The sequence below is a fragment of the Hyperolius riggenbachi genome, chromosome 6 (assembly GCF_040937935.1).
Source record: "Hyperolius riggenbachi isolate aHypRig1 chromosome 6, aHypRig1.pri, whole genome shotgun sequence".
NCBI classification, from domain to species: domain Eukaryota; kingdom Metazoa; phylum Chordata; class Amphibia; order Anura; family Hyperoliidae; genus Hyperolius; species Hyperolius riggenbachi.
Window position 1 is genome coordinate 334,385,180 of NC_090651.1, and position 11,795 is coordinate 334,396,974.

The 11,795-nt window shown below is 47.9% G+C and overlaps 1 long non-coding RNA gene across 1 annotated transcript; it reads right to left on the reverse strand.

Annotated features, from left to right (window-relative positions):
- Positions 1 to 203: 203 nt before the first annotated feature.
- On the reverse strand, positions 204 to 11,086 carry LOC137522926 (uncharacterized). The gene is made up of 3 exons (XR_011022485.1): positions 10,925 to 11,086; positions 9,363 to 9,614; positions 204 to 380 (listed from the first exon to the last, which is right to left on the reverse strand). It is a non-coding gene; the product is annotated as an uncharacterized lncRNA (long non-coding RNA).
- Positions 11,087 to 11,795: the final 709 nt, after the last annotated feature.

Here is an 11,795-nt window from a genome sequence, read left to right on the forward strand (position 1 = left end):
TCCGCCCCCTTTTTGGTTATGGGAATAAAATGTATCCTATACTTTATTCCAGGTAATGTACTATGTGTGTGCCAAATTTCATTCAAATCCGTTTAGCCGTTTTTGCGTGATCGAGTAACAAACATCCGAACTTTCCCATTTATTATATTAGTAGGATTGTAATGAATATCCATGTTTTCTAACTGATCATCAATACCAAGCCTTCATCATAACATCACTTTTGTTGTTTTTTGATTGGATTTTGATCTGCATGTGTACATCTGCCAGTCTTTCTCTTTTGTTGCATGCTGTCAGAGGTCTTCATAGCATAGCTCCAGGAATCCTTGTCACTTTATTGGACAGCACTTCCACTTCTGCAGTGATTCCCGCCTTGCACATAGCTGTGAAGAACACAAATGACCTTCATAACTGTCACAGCGTGAGATGAGGGTCATCTACAAGGGGGATTACAGGATGAGCCATTTGTTGGCAAGAATGCCGAGAGCTCATTCCCCCACATCACCAGCTCTCAGCCAACCTGTGACACTGACCTTTGGAAAAAAGCATGCATGCCATCTATAATTTGCCTTCTTAAAATAGAAGGTATTTGCACTACTTCAGCTTTAAGTAAACAACTGTGCTTCCCCTGGATGCATCATTTCTGAATATGCAAATCATCTCCATAGAGCCACGTCAATCCCTGCCACGCAGTGAGGAGGACCGAAAAGTCACAAACCGGCTGTAAGCATGTGGGGTTGATTTGGCTCTGTAAAATGTATAAGTTATAGGCTCACTATGTACCAGTGGTTCTGAATGTGACCCTGATTTCAGGGGCATAAAGAAAGATATGATTTACATATTCAGGAGTGATGCTTCATGGGAAAGCACAGTTGCTCGCTCAAAGCTAAATTATTGCAAATACCTTCTGTTCGCTTTTCGATCTCTTTTAGACTCTTATACTTTCCTAATGGTTCTGGGTGACCATGAGCTGCTTGAGTACTCTGTAATAGCATGTTATGTGACAGGAGCGTTGCTAGCACCAAAGTTTAGTGGCACATGCCACAGATCTATTCTGGGGTGCCCCAAATGGATCCATCTGAAAATGGCGCCTGCGAATAATGGCGCACGGTTTTGCCGCTAATCCGTATGTTGCTTATCGTTATTTAACGTTAAAGCCTTATCATTATTTAGCGTTAACACACAGAACCCTCTCTGTACCTATCCCTAACCCCTAGACCCCCCCTGATGGTGCCTAACCCTAACCACCCCCCTGGTGGTGCCTAACCCTAACCACCCCCTTGGTGGTGCCTAACCCTAAGACCCCCCTGGTGGTGCCTAACCCTAACCACCCCCCAGTGGTGCCTATCCCTAAGACCCCCTGGTGGTGCCTAACCCTAACCACTCCCCTGGTGGTGCCTAACCCTAACCACCCCCCTGGTGGTGCCTAACCCTAACCACCCCCTTGGTGGTGCCTAACCCTAAGACCCCCCTGGTGGTGCCTAACCCTAACAACCCCTCAGTGGTGCCTATCCCTAAGACCCCCTGGTGGTGCCTAACCCTAACCACCCCCCTGGAGGTGCCTAACCTTAACCACCGCCCTGGAGGTGCCTAACTCCTAGACCCCCCCTGGTGGTGCCTAACCCTAAGACCTCCCTGGTGATGCCTAACCCTAAATCTCCCCTAGTGGTGCCTAACCCTAACCTTGACAGTGTTACATTAAATCCATTCACTGTTATGCAGCTAAATAACTTCTGCAGTTTGGCTTATGTAGGGTGCTATTGATAAATAACTTTACTGTGCACAATAACGTCTGCTGTTTGGCATATGAATGGCGCTATTGATAAATCACGTTACTGTGTGCCGTTTTTCTTCTTTTTTCCCTGTGCGCCATTATTATGCAGTACTAACGATAAATAGCGATAAGCGTATCTTTTTAATGCGGCGCCATTTTTATGCATAGGCGCTGTGCACCATTATTCACTGATCCGGCCTCAAATATCCCCCAGGCAGAGTCAGATCTGTGGAGCCTCTATGGTGGCATGCTGAAAGCTGTTCTGCCTCAATGGGGGCATGTTGGGTGCTGTTGTGCCATGCTGGGCGTTGTGATGCCTTTAGGGGGCATGCAGGGAACTGTGATTATACTATGGGGACGTGCTGGGAGTTGTGGTGCCTCAATGGGTGCCCCATGGGATCATGGGAGGGAGTCCACTAGAAGGTCAGGGAATGCTATGGGCAGTGCCAGACAAACTGTGATATTTATGTGATATGCTGCATTTATACATTTATTTTTTGTATTAATGGAGAGGGAGGCTTTATCTAACACTTTTCTGGCAGGCCTACTTAGACCGCTGTTAAAGGGAACCTAAACTGAGAAGGTTATGGATTTTTACTTTTAAAATAATAGCAGTTGCCTGGCTCTCCTGCTGATCCTGTGTCTCTAATACTTTTAGCCACAGCCCCTGAACAAGCATGCAGATGAGGTGCTCAAACTGAAGTCAGACTAGATTAGCTGCTTGCTTGTTTCAGGTGTGTGATACAGCCACTGCTGCAGCCATAGAGATCATCAGGACTGTGGTAATGTTTAAAGAGACACTGAAGCGAGAACAAATCTCACTTCAGAGCTTATATTCAGCAGGGGCATGTGTGCCCCTGCTAAAACGCCACTATCCCGTGGCTAAACGGGGGTCCCTTACCTCCCAAATCCCCTCCTGCAAAATCCGCGACCAACTTGGTCGTAGATTTTGCTGCTTTTGAGGCAGGGCTAACTGCTGCAGCCCTGCCTTTAAGCGCCGTCTATCAGCGGCGCATCGCTGCCTCTCCCCCGCCCCTCTCAGCAAAGGAAGACTGAGAGGGGCGGGGGAGAGGCGGAGATACGCGCTGATAGACGCGCATGGAGGCAGGGCTGCGGCCATTAGCCCTGCCTCACCAGGAAGAGATCCCCGGGACTCCACGAGGGGATTTGGGAGGTAAGGGACTCCCGTTTAGCCGCGGGATAGCGGCGTTTTAGCAGGGGCACACATGCCCCTGCTGAATATAAGCTCTGAAGCAAGATTTATTCTCGCTTCAGAGTCTCTTTAACCACTTGCCGACCGCCCACAGCCCATGGGCGGCGGCAAAGTGGACGCCTAAAGGACCGCAATACGCCTTCAGGCGGCGCGTCCTTTAGGCATGCCGGGGGAGCGATCGCGTCATTGATGACGCGCGCTTCCCCCGGCAACTGGCTCCGCCCACCCGCCGTAACATCCCGCCGGCCATACGGAAGCGCCGGCGGGATGTTAACCCCGCGATCGCCGCATACAAAGTGTATAATACACTTTGTAATGTATACAAAGTGTATTATACAGGCTGCCTCCTGCCCTGGTGGTCCCAGTGTCCGAGGGACCACCAGGGCAGGCTGCAGCCACCCTAGTCTGCACCCAAACACACTGATCTGCCCCCCCCCCGCCCACTGATCGCCCACAGCACCCCTCAGACCCCCCCTGCCCACCCCCCAGACCCCTGTTTGCACCCAATCACCCCCCTAATAACCCATCAATCACTCCCTGTCACTATCTGTCAACGCTATTTTTTTTTTATATCCCCCCCCTGCCCCCTGCCCCCTCCTGATCACCCCCCCACCCCTCAGATTCTCCCCAGACCCCCCCCCAGACCCCCCCCCCCCCCTGTGTACTGTATGCATCTATCTTCCCTGATAACCTGTCAATCACCCGTCAATCACCCATCAATCACCCATCAATCACCCATCAATCACCCCCTGTCACTGCCACCCAACAATCAGCCCCTAACCTGCCCCTTGCGGACAATCTGATCACCCACCCACACCAATAGATCGCCCGCAGATCCGACATCAGATCACCTCCCAAATCCATTGTTTACATCTATTCTCTCCTCTAAACACCCACTAATTACCCATCAATCACCCATCAATCACCCCCTATCACCACCTGTCACTTTTACCTATCAGATCAGACCCTAATCTGCCCCTTGCGGGCACCCAATCACCCGCCAACACGCTCAGATTGCCCTCTGACCCCCCCTTATCAATTCGCCAGTGCATTAATTACATCTGTTCTTCCCTGTAATAACCCACTGATCACCTGTCAATCACCTGCCAATCACCTATCACCCATCAATCACCCCCTGTCACTGCCACCCATCAATCAGCCCCTAACCTGCCCCTTGCGGGCAATCTGATCTCCCACCCACACCATTAGATCGCCCGCAAACCCGCCGTCAGATTACCTCCCAAATGTATTGTTTACATCTGTTATCTTCTCTAAACACCCACTAATTACCCATCAATCACCCATCAATCACCCCCTATCACCACCTGTCACTGTTACCTATCAGATCAGACCCTAAGCTGCCCCTTGCGGGCACCCAATCACCCGCCCACACGCTCAGATTGCCCTCAGACCCCCCCTTATCAATTCACCAGTGCATTAATTACATCTGTCCTTCCATGTAATAACCCACTGATCACCCATCAATCACCCCCTGTCACTGCCACCCAACAATCAGCCCCTAACCTGCCCCTTGCAGGCAAACTGATCACCCACCCACACCAATAGATCGCCCGCAGATCCGACATCAGATCACCACCCAAGCGCAGTGTTTCCATCTATTCTCTCCTCTAAACACTCACTAATTACCCATCAATCACCCCCTATCACCACCTGTCACTGTTACCCATCAGATCAGACCCTAATCTGCCCCTTGCGGGCACCCAATCACCCGCCTACACGCTCAGATTGCCCTCAGACCCCCCCTTATCAATTCGCCAGGGCATTATTTACATCTGTCCTTCCCTGTAATAACCCACTGATCACCTGTCAATCACCTGTCAATCACCCATCAATCACCCCCTGTCACTGCCACCCATCAATCACCCCCTGTCACTGCCACCCATCAATCAGCCCCTAACCTGCCCCTTGCGGGCAAACTGATCACCCACCCACACCAATAGATCGCCCGCAGATCCGACATCAGATCACCACCCAAGCGCAGTGTTTCCATCTATTCTCTCCTCTAAACACTCACTAATTACCCATCAATCACCCATCAATCACCCCCTATCACCACCTGTCACTGTTACCCATCAGATCAGACCCTAATCTGCCCCTTGCGGGCACCCAATCACCCGCCTACACGCTCAGATTGCCCTCAGACCCCCCCTTATCAATTCGCCAGGGCATTATTTACATCTGTCCTTCCCTGTAATAACCCACTGATTACCTGTCAATCACCTATCAATCACCCATCAATCACCCCCTGTCACTGCCACCCATCAATCACCCCCTGTCACTGCCACCCATCAATCACCCGCTGTCACTGCCACCCATCAATCAGCCCCTAACCTGCCCCTTGCGGGCAATCTGATCACCCACCCACATCAATAGATCGCCCGCAGATCCGACGTCCGATCACCTCCCAAGTGCAGTGTTCACATCTGTTCTCTACCCTAAACACCCACTAATTACCCATCAATCACCCCCTGTCACTGCTACCTATCAGATTAGACCCCTATCTGCCCCTAGGGCACTCAATCACCCGCCCACACCCTCAGAATGCCCTCAGACCCCAGCCCTGATCACCTCGCCAGTGCATTGCTTGCATCTATTCCCCCCTCTAATCACACCTTGAGACACCCATCAATCACCTCCTGTCACCCCCTAGCACACCTACCCATCAGATCAGGCCCTAATTTGCCCCGTGTGGGCTCCTGATCACTCGGCCAAACCCTCAGATCCCCCTCAGACCCCCTTCCGATCACCTCCCCAGTGCATTGATTGCATCTATTTTCCCCTCTAACCACCCCCTGAGACACCCATCAATCACCTCCTGTCACCCCCCTAGCACTCCTATCCATCAGATCAGGCCCAATACAACCTGTCATCTAAAAGGCCACCCTGCTTATGACCGGTTCCACAAAATTCGCCCCCTCATAGACCACCTGTCATCAAAATTTGCAGATGCTTATACCCCTGAACAGTCATTTTGAGACATTTGGTTTCCAGACTACTCACGGTTTTGGGCCCGTAAAATGCCAGGGCGGTATAGGAACCCCACAAGTGACCCCATTTTAGAAAAAAAGACACCCCAAGGTATTCTGTTAGGTGTATGACGAGTTCATAGAAGATTTTATTTTTTGTCAAAAGTTAGCGGAAATTGATTTTTATTGGTTTTTTTTCACAAAGTGTCATTTTTCACTAACTTGTGACAAAAAATAAAATCTTCTATGAACTCGCCATACACCTAACGGAATACCTTGGGGTGTCTTCTTTCTAAAATGGGGTCACTTGTGGGGTTCCTATACTGCCCTGGCATTTTAGGGGCCCTAAACCGCGAGGAGTAGTCTAGAAAACAAATGCCTCAAAATGACCCGTGAATAGGACGTTGGGCCCCTTAGCGCACCTAGGCTGCAAAAAAGTGTCACACATGTGGTACCGCCGTACTCAGGAAAAGTAGTATAATGTGTTTTGGGGTGTATTTTTACACATACCCATGCTGGGTGGGAGAAATTGCTATGTAAATGGTCAATTGTGTGTAAAACAAATCAAACAATTGTCATTTACAGAGATATTTCTCCCACTTAGCATGGGTATGTGTAAAAATACACCCCAAAACACATTATACTACTTCTCCTGAGTACGGCGGTACCACATGTGTGGCACTTTTTTACACCCTAAGTACGCTAAGGGGCCCAAAGTCCAATGAGTACCTTTAGGATTTCACAGGTCATTTTGCGACATTTGGTTTCAAGACTACTCCTCACGGTTTAGGGCCCCTAAAATGCCAGGGCAGTATAGTAACCCCACAAATGACCCCATTCTAGAAAGAAGACACCCAAAGGTATTCCGTTAGGAGTATGGTGAGTTCATAGAAGATTTTATTTTTTGTCAAAAGTTAGCGGAAAATTGATTTTTATTGTTTTTTTCACAAAGTGTCATTTTCCACTAACTTGTGACAAAAAATAAAATCTTCTATGAACTCACCATACTCCTAACGGAATACCTTGGGGTGTCTTCTTTCTAAAATGGGGTCATTTGTGGGGTTCCTATACTGAACTGGCATTTTAGGGGCCCTAAACCGTGAGGAGTAGTCTGGAAATCAAATTCCGCAAAATGACCTGTGAAATCCTAAAGGTACTCATTGGACTTTGGGCCCTTTAGCGCAGTTAGGGTGCAAAAAATTGCCACACATGTGGTATTGCCATACTCGGGAGAAGTAGTACAATGTGTTTTGGGGTGTATTTTTACACATACCCATGCTGGGTGGGAGAAATACCTCTGTAAATGACAATCTTTTGATTTTTTTACACACAATTGTCCATTTACAGAGTTATTTCTCCCACCCAGCATGGGTATGTGTAAAAATACACCCCAAAACACATTGTACTACTTCTCCCGAGTACGGCGATACCACATGTGTGGCACTTTTTTGCACCCTAACTGCGCTAAAGGGCCCAAAGTCCAATGAGTACCTTTAGGATTTCACAGGTCATTTTGCGGAATTTGATTTCCAGACTACTCCTCACGGTTTAGGGCCCCTAAAATGCCAGGGCAGTATAGGAACCCCACAAATGACCCCATTTTAGAAAGAAGACACCTCAAGGTATTCCGTTAGGAGTATGGTGAGTTCATAGAAGATTTTATTTTTTGTCACAAGTTAGTGGAAAATGACACTTTGTGAAAAAAACAATAAAAATCAATTTTCCGCTAACTTTTGACAAAAAATAAAATCTTCTATGAACTCACCATACTCCTAACGGAATACCTTGGGGTGTCTTCTTTCTAAAATGGGGTCATTTGTGGGGTTCCTATACTGCCCTGGCATTTTAGGGGCCCTAAACCGTGAGGAGTAGTCTGGAAATCAAATTCCGCAAAATGACTTGTGAAATCCTAAAGGTACTCATTGGACTTTGGGCCCTTTAGCGCAGTTAGGGTGCAAAAAAGTGCCACACATGTGGTATCGCCATACTCGGGAGAAGTAGTACAATGTGTTTTGGGGTGTATTTTTACACATACCCATGCTGGGTGGGAGAAATAACTCTGTAAATGGACAATTGTGTGTAAAAAAAATGAAAAAATTGTCATTTACAGAGATATTTCTCACACCCAGCATGGGTATGTGTAAAAATACACCCCAAAACACATTCTACTACTTCTCTTGAGTACGGCAATACCACATGTGTGGCACTTTTTTGCAGCCTAACTGCGCTAAGGGGCCCAAAGTCCAATGAGCACTTTTAGGCTTTACAGGGGTGCTTACAAATTAGCACCCCCCAAAATGCGAGGACAGTAAACACACCCCACAAATGACCCCATTTTGGAAAGTAGACACTTCAAGGTATTCAGAGAGGGGCATGGTGAGTCCGTGGCAGATTTCATTTTTTTTTGTCGCAAGTTAGAAGAAATGGATTCTTTTTTTTTGTCACAAAGTGTCATTTTCCGCTTACTTGTGACAAAAAATAATATCTTCTATGAACTCACTATGCCTCTCAGTGAATACTTTGGGATGTCTTCTTTCCAAAATGGGGTCATTTGGGGGGTATTTATACTATCCTGGAATTCTAGCCCCTCATGAAACATGACAGGGGGTCAGAAAAGTCAGAGATGCTTGAAAATGGGAAAATTCACTTTTTGCACCATAGTTTGTAAACGCTATAACTTTTACCCAAACCAATAAATATACACTGAATGGGTTTTTTTTTATCAAAAACATGTTTGTCCACATTTTTCGCGCTGCATGTATACAGAAATTTTACTTTATTTGAAAATTGTCAGCACAGAAAGTTAAAAAAATCATTTTTTTGCCAAAATTCATGTCTTTTTTGATGAATATAATAAAAAGTAAAAATCGCAGGAGCAATCAAATAGCACCAAAAGAAAGCTTTATTAGTGACAAGAAAAGGAGCCAAAATTCATTTAGGTGGTAGGTTGTATGAGCGAGCAATAAACCGTGAAAGCTGCAGTGGTCTGAGTGGAAAAAAAGTGCCTGGTCCTTAAGGGTTAGAAAGACTGTAGTCCTCAAGTGGTTAAAGGGAAACATCCATATCCCTCTCAGTGTAGGTTCCCTTTAAGTTCGTGTAAATGCTGGGGCATAGTCCCACCCATTTTTCAGCTGGAGTGTCCAAAAGTGCCTGGATCTTATAGGATCTTAGCAACACCCCTGTTCTGTGAGTCCCAATGCCTCAACCTCTGTAAAGACCCATAGTCCTCCATACCTAGCCGCTGTTGGGGAGAAGGGGGAGATATTCAGCTGTCCAAATCATAGTTTAACCGCAAAATGTTTGCAGTGGGATATCTGGGGTCATTTTGGAGCTGCCAAAGGCAACATCCAGCCCCATCAGCACAATTAAAAAAAAAAGTAACAGTAACTACCGTAGCTTAAGTTTGAAGCTGGCATGACCATTCATCTAAATATATTTCCCAGCTTCCATTCAATCCAAGACACCCAGTTGGTTGGGAAGTTGTGCTTTTCTCAGAAGTTATGTGAGGCCTCATGGACCAGGAATGGCACATCTTCAGGTGTAGCTACTTCAAAATGTATTACAAGTTTCCAACACAAGCTGTTGAGTGGTAATTTTTCCCATTCATTATTTATAATTGAAGGAAATGTATATTTGCCCAAATCTGGAAGGAGAAAAAAAAAAAGTTCAGTAAACATATGTTTTTTTACTCTTAAGGGCTGGCGCGTACACACGCCATACTTTAGCAAACGACAGGTCCGTCAGACCCTCCCGCTGGGTGGACGCTCTGGTGACAGTAGCACGTGTGTACACGCTGTCGGCAGACTGATAAGACTTTCTGACATATCCACTCAGCGGACTTGTCGTTTGCTAAAGTATGGCGTGTGTACCCGCCTTTACTTACCATAAACCTTATCCGAGCTGGATAAAAAAAGTTTCACTTACCTGGGGCTTCCACCAGCCCCCTTCAGCCACCATGTGCCTGTGCTGTCACTCACTGATCACTTGGTCCCCTGCGGCTCAGTTTCGCTTTTGGTGCCGGGCTAGACGGGGGCCAGTGTGCCTGCATGGCCCTGACCGCGTGCTTCCTCAATCGCGTTCCCATCGCCATGGCGATCCTGTGCATGCGCAGTACGTGCAGTACGAGGACTGCGCACTCACAGGACGTCTATGGTGAAGGGAGCGCAATCGAGGATGCATTCGGCCAGGGCCTTGCAGGTGCTTTGGCCCAGCGACTAGCCAGGCACCAAAGCAAAATTAAGCTGCCCAGATGATCAGGGAGTAACGGTACAGGCACATGGCGGCTGCAGGGGGTCTGGTGGAAGCCCCAGGTAAGTGAAACTGGCTTTTCCGGCTCCGTTAAGGTTCACTTTAAATATACATATATATATATATATATATATATATATATATATATATATATATATATATATATATATTTAAATGATGGCCTGTGTGGGACAGCTTCAAGGAAGAATTGGAAAAGGAGAGATATAATGCCGTAAATGGCACTACAGCATACCTTAAAGCAGGGGTCTCAAACTCAATTTACCTGGGGGCCGCAGGAGGCAAAGTCAGGATAAGGCTGGGCCGCATAAGGAATTTCACAATTGCGGCGCATCGCCGCCTCTGCCCGCCCCTCTCACTTTTCCTTCACAGAGAAGGGCAGGGAGAGGCGGCGATCCGTGCGGCGATTGACGTCAGGAGGGGCAGAGCTGAAGCTGAAAGCTCTGCCCCTTCCAGGAAATGCCGGCGGATTGCCCCCTCAGGCGATTTGGAGGCTCTGCAGCCCTCGTTTAGTGGCGGGGATGCGGCACATTACTTTGGAGCACTGAAGCGAACTATAAGGAAGCTTTTGCAGGCGAGGGCCACAAAATATTGTATCGAGGGCCGCAAATGGCCCATGGGCCGCGAGTTTGAGACCCCTGCCTTAAAGGGAACCTTAACTGTGGGTGAAAAAAGAGTTTCACTTACCTGAGGTTTCTACCGGCCCCCTGCAGACATCCTGTGCCTGCGCCAGGATAAACAGATTGTCCGGTCCCCCACAGTGACCCAGTTTCATTTCCACGGTGCCTGAGCGGCCCTTGCCGTGCGCGTCCTCGATCACACCCCCGTCGCCGTCTATGCAGTATGAGAAATCTTGGTACAATTATCCAACAACATGGCCTGACGTACCACTGCTATGCCGATGACACACAGCTATACTTGTCCTTCAAACCTGGCGGAACAGATCCTACTCCAAAAATAAATTATTGCTTAGCCGAGCTACAAGAGTGAATGAACGACAACTGGTTGAAACTGAATGCTGACAAAACTGAGGTCCTTGTCCGAAAGTCCCACCAAAAATTACTTAGTTGATGCAGAGTCGTGTTTTCATCTCTAAAGGGCAGAAATCACAGTGTATTGCTAAATTTGTAGAATTATACAGGGACACTTACGCCAGGAATAAAAAATCAGTTTTACTTCCCTGGGGCTACTACCAGCCCCCTCCAGCTGTCCCGTGCCCTCGCAGTCACTCACAGAGCCTCCGGTCCCCCGCCGTCAACTAGTTTCATTTTCGCTGACAGGCCCGACAGTCCTTGCCACACGTATTTTTCTTTACGTTCCCATTCGCAAATAGCATCCTGTGGATGGGAACATGAAGAAGGATATGTGTGGCCAGGACTGCGCAGGCACAGAATGCCCACCAACTCCCTGTCAGGGCCGGTCAGTGAAAACAAAACTAGCTGGCGGCATGGGACTAGAGGCTCCGTGAGTGATTGCAAGGGCACAAGACCGCTGCAGTGGGCTGGAAGAAGCCCCAGGCAAGTAAAACTGATTTTTTAATTCCTGGGTTAAGTGTCCC